The following is a 5,441-nucleotide window of genomic DNA, read 5'->3' as shown; positions in this document are numbered from 1 at the left end:
ACACTATTAAAAATAGTGTCATAAAAAGGCTTAATGTGGATGCAAAATCACGCGCCATAAAATCATTTTTTTTTTTTTGAGAAACACAGTACAAACGCAGACACTCACATACACGCGTATACACTCACCCCTATGAACGCACACACGCACACCCTACCCCTATGAGCACCTCCGGAAGACCGAGCCGGCGGATTGGATCTTGAAATTGACGAAGTCACCACAGGCGCCTCGCTGTCGACGGGAACGTCGCCTCCCACTGAATGAATATTCCGCCTTTATGAGACACACAGATGTCAAACCTGGGGTTTGAACTCTGGTGGGCTGGGGGTACAACCACCCTCCTAACCACCCATAAAATCATGATCCTACTGTGTATTGAAAATCTAGCAACTTATGACAGCCTTGTGTATCAGAGATTTAATAAGAAAGGCATACACATAATATTTGTGTAGACCAATTAATTACATGTGAAGCCTAGTGTATACACAATTCAAACATAGCTCATGCATGAGGCACAATAATCCCTCATAATGTCGTTGATCCTGACTTTATGTCACTTCATTTGATGTTCAGAGGATGGGAAGCCACGCAGCAGGCAGTGGGTCAAATACAATGTCAAATATATCCCTGCTTCTTACACGCCAAGATGGCAACAAGATATCCGAGAAGGCATTGGAACAGCGATATACTTTCGCAAGAGTGCTACACAAGGAAAAAAGATAACACATCAAGTAACTGATGTATTTTAAAAGTTGAAACTTAAATAAAATTCTGATGTGACAAAAAAAATTATCTTCTTCATTATAGAAAGAGTCACATCCTATAATCGTAGAAAGAGCTGTCATATTTTATTAACAGAGGAGAACTTCACCTAGAAAGAGCAAGACCAACTGGTACGAAGCACAGCTGCTACTGCCAGCTTAGCGTCACTGCTGAAGAGAAATTGCCAAGGAATTCGACTATAAGAGCCTGCATACACAGGAAAACCTTTCCTGTAACAAAAACCTTTTCAGCTAGGAACAGAAAAATTATGGAGTTTCATTACCTAGGGTATCTCCACAGTGGCCACAAAGGGGTAGTTCCCTGTAATAACCATAATTTTTTTTCAAGCCATCCATGAGGGGATCGATTTTCATTACCATGGAGATAACGAAAACAGGGGGCGAGCATCCAGGTGCAAAGCTAAGAGACAGAAACAAAAAAAGAAGAGATCGCCGTCTGCTGATAGCATTCCAAAAGGGGGTGTGTTATATACAAAGCATGAGACAATTCAAAGTCAACAGCAACTTCCTGAAGAGAAAAAGATTGGAAGTGAATGATTGATTTCATTGATGCCACTGTTCAGCCTTTTATAGTATCTGAACAGGTGTGTTTACATAGTCGGTTATACATGTTTACAGCGATTTTTTTTTAAATAATGCGAATTATTCTATAAAATGCAGAAATGTCATGCGGTTTTAAAAATTTGTAAAAGTGTGACTCGGTCGGCCACACGTCGACCGATCGGCGATCAGCAAACCGATCGGCGTACTGATAGCCGATTACAGTGGCATGGGTTCCACCATGTGGCCGATCCGTCCGATCGGCGCACAGGTGACTAATCGGCCGGCTAGTGGCCGATCTGTGCTGCTGCGCGGGCAAGCAGCGCAAAAGCCATGCAGCAGCATGCGCGCGCGAGCCGCACCACGCAGGCAGCTAAATTGGCCGATTGATCGACAACAAAAATGTGATTACATGATTAGTTTTGACAGACTTAGGTATCTCCAACGAGGCGGCGTAAACGGATGCTTATGCTTAGCGACCATTTATATCCACGTGGGCCTAAAATACGTCAGGAATCAGGTCTAGCAGCCCGACGCATAGTGGCCGGTCGTCCGCGGAGACACGAACGCGACGCATATTTGCGTCTAGGATGCGACGCGGCGGACGCGCCAAGTGACTGCTCGCTTTTCCATCGGTCCGCTGGAAGTGAGCCGTAGGGTTGTATCGAGCACATCGCTTCCGCGGCCGCCGCTTCCGCGGACGTCGCTTCGGTGGTCATCGCTTCCGCGTCTGCGCTGCAGCCTTCACCATCAATGTCGCGACTGCCTCTTCTGCACGCGCACTGGCGGGCGGCGGCTGGGCTTCTGCGCCTTCATCAATGGCATCGTGTCTCGCGCGCGACTGGCTTTTAAAAGTCGAACGACATCGTTCCTACCATCGCCCACACCACCGACACCTCCGCTTGCACCCGCACCACCGCGCGTCGCCACATCACCATGAGGAAGAAGAAGAACGACTTCGAGGCGTCCGGCAGCGGCACCAAGAAGGAGGCGCGACCAAATAGGGTGCTGCTGCCCATCGAGGTGGCGCGGCTCATGCACTAGAATTGGACGCCGTACGACGATATATGGCGCAGGCGGCGGTACCTGCTGCCGGACCTTCGCGCCGATCTCGCCTTCGCCGTCGACTCCAATACCTCGCACAGCTCGCACCTGGTCGAGGACGATCCGAGGAGGCAGGCGGGCTTCCTCGGTGAAAGGGACTTCCCGTTTGACCGGCCACCGCCGCCTCGTCGTCGAACATGGCAGCCGCCGGCACCTCCACAAGACGACGACGCCGACGAGGACTGCGACGCGCTCCAGAACTCGGCCCCGCAACCGCCGCCTCCAACTCCACCTCCACCTGGGCGCCTCTCTCGCTCTGCTTTAGCATTAGCACGAGCCTTTTCCTGGCGCTCCTCCTCAAAGAATGTTGCCCACGCACGGCGGTGTTTCTCCTCAACCTCCTGGCGCGTCCAATCCGGCTGCTCCGTGTCTATCCAGTGAAACCATCTGCATAGGGGTGGTGGAGACTACAACACAAATAGTAACATTAAACCACATTCATAAATAAAATTATGCCTAAATAAAATTAGGTCAAAACATACCGGCGGCCTGGTGGACGACGAAGCTGAACTTCGGGTGGATCCTGCTCATAGTTTGCACACATGAAAAATTTCATGCCAAACTGATCAGAGAAATCCTCCACCTGCTTAACCTTTGCAAGATGGCCGCACCAACACCGCTCCGCTCTCACACCCGGGGGCAAACTTGCAGCCTTAGCCTTCGCTGGCCTAGACTCCTGGTCAGAGCACGGCACACTCATGATAGCTAAGTGTGAGACGGCACGAAAAAGAGGGGTAGAAGCACCTGTGCATCGAAATGTGTCAATCCATGCTTTTTATAGGGCAAATTTCGAGAGCGTGGTGGAAAAATATGGTGGGAGAGTGGTGGCGGGAAAATATGGCGGGAGATCGGTGGTGGGAGATCGGTGGCGGGAGAGGGGGAAGATATGGCGGGAAAGCGGTGGCGGGAAAAGAATGGGGGAGAAGTGCTAGAGATATCATTGGTACTAACCCAAACTAAATCCATGCAAATCATATGGCTGGTCGGACAGCAGAAGGCCGGTCGGTCGGTAGCTGACCAATTGGTCAGCTATCGACCAACTACTTCTTCCATCTGACAAGCCACAGCAACCGACTCCTTGTCGGACTACTAGTGACCGATCGGTCAGCTAATGACCGACCGGGTCACAGTTTTGGAATTTTTTGAAATTGCACGCTATTCCTGGAATTAAATAAAAAATACGTATTATTTAAAAAAAAATCGCCATGTTTACATCCCTTGGAAGAGGCATAGTGCCTGTTCGGGGCGTTCAGCGTTTGGACAACGCTAAGACAAGGTAACTACTAGCAGTTGTTACAAACATAATCCTAACTGCTCACTTAGCCTAGATGTGACGCTAACTACTTCTAACACTCCCCCTTGGACAAACGCTATCTTTGAAATCATCAACGTCTTGAATTTTTCCATAGTATCTTGAGGGCTTGAAAATCTTGTTAGTCCTATCATCTTGAAAATTTGAGAATCTCCGATCTTGTCCAAAATTTATCCTCGAAAAGTCCTGGAGAAAAATATAAGGAGAATATAGGAATCCGATATACCGTTGGTATAATAATTGTATCATTAAAACCTATATGAGAAATCCGTTGGAGAACTCCTAAGGAAAAAAGTACAATATATTATTATCGGATGATAAATACTAAGTTCAGTCCTGAGAAATTTCTCCCCCTGAACTTTGCAAATTTCTAAGTCGTCTCATACCAATGCCATGAATGCATTTTTGAAATGCAGCTGCTGGTAAAGACTTAGTGAACAAATCTGCAAGATTGTCACAAGATTTTGTTCGCAAAATATTAATTTCTCCATTTTTCTGTAATTCATGAGGAAAGAACATCTTTGGAGCAATATGTTTTATGATATTACTTTTAATATATCCCATATGCATTTGAGCAACACATGCAGCATTATCTTCATGGTTAATAGTTGGTGATTCTAATGAACCTATGCCGCATGAGGTCTGGATATGGTTAATCACTCTGCGAAGCCATACACACTCACGTGAAGCTTCATATAATGCAATTATTTCAGAGTGGTTAGTGGAAGTTGCTACTAGAGTCTGTTTAGTTGACTTCCATGAGATAGCAGTTCCACCGTATAAAAATACAAATCCAATTTGTGATCTAGCATTATGGGGATCAGAAAGATAGCCGGCATCAGTATAGCCAGTCAAAGTCATATCTTGATTCTTCTTATAGAATAAACCAAGATCTTTGGTACCATGTAAATACCTGAAGATATTCTTCACTCCAGCCCAATGGCGTTTTGTTGGAGCTGCACTATGTCTAGTCAGTAAATTTACTGCGAAGGCAATATCTGGCCTAGTACAATTAGCAAGGTACATTAGTGCTCCTATCGCACTAAGGTATGGAAACTCGGGTCCCAATACATCTTCGTTATCATCCCTAGGTCTAAAAGGATCCTTTTCCATATCAAGGGATCTAACGACCATGGGTGTTTTGGATGGATATGATTTATCCATATTGAATTTTTCCAAAACTTTCTGAATATATGCGGGCTGATAAACGAGTATTCCTGAGGGAAGATGCTCAAGTTGTAAACCTAAGCAGAATTTGGATTTTCCCAAATCCTTCATCTCAAACTCCGTCATTAAATGATTGCGTGCTACAGATATATCTGTCGCGTTACCAATGATGTTGAGGTCATCAACATAAACTGAGATGATGCAAAATCCTTTTGATGATTTCTTTATGAAAACGCATGGGCAATCATCATTATTTGAGTATCCTTTCTGAAGAAGGAACTCACTAAGCCGGTTATACCACATTTTACCCGACTGCTTTAAGCCATAGAGTGACTTTTGTAATTTTACACAATACATGTTGCGATTTGTGTTTGGATTAGGGATTTTAAGTCCATCAGGGACTTTCATATAAATATCCGCATCAAGTGACCCATATAGATATGCGGTCACTACATCCATTAACTGCATTGATAAATTCATTTGTACTGTCAATGATATTAAGTATCGAAACGTAATTCCACTCATTACAGGAGAAT

At 45.6% G+C, this 5,441-nt stretch overlaps 1 long non-coding RNA gene across 1 annotated transcript; it reads right to left on the bottom strand.

Moving 5' to 3' along the window:
• Positions 1 to 375: 375 nt before the first annotated feature.
• LOC127341093 (uncharacterized) lies at positions 376 to 937 on the bottom strand. Its single transcript, XR_007875245.2, has 2 exons — positions 872 to 937; positions 376 to 702 (listed from the first exon to the last, which is right to left on the bottom strand). It is a non-coding gene; the product is annotated as an uncharacterized lncRNA (long non-coding RNA).
• Between the last annotated feature and the right edge of the window lie 4,504 nt (positions 938 to 5,441).

Source organism: Lolium perenne, chromosome 3 (genome assembly GCF_019359855.2).
Source record: "Lolium perenne isolate Kyuss_39 chromosome 3, Kyuss_2.0, whole genome shotgun sequence".
Lineage (NCBI taxonomy): Eukaryota > Viridiplantae > Streptophyta > Magnoliopsida > Poales > Poaceae > Lolium > Lolium perenne.
The sequence above is the reverse complement of the archived record's forward strand: the minus strand, read 5'-3'. Positions and strand labels throughout refer to the sequence as shown.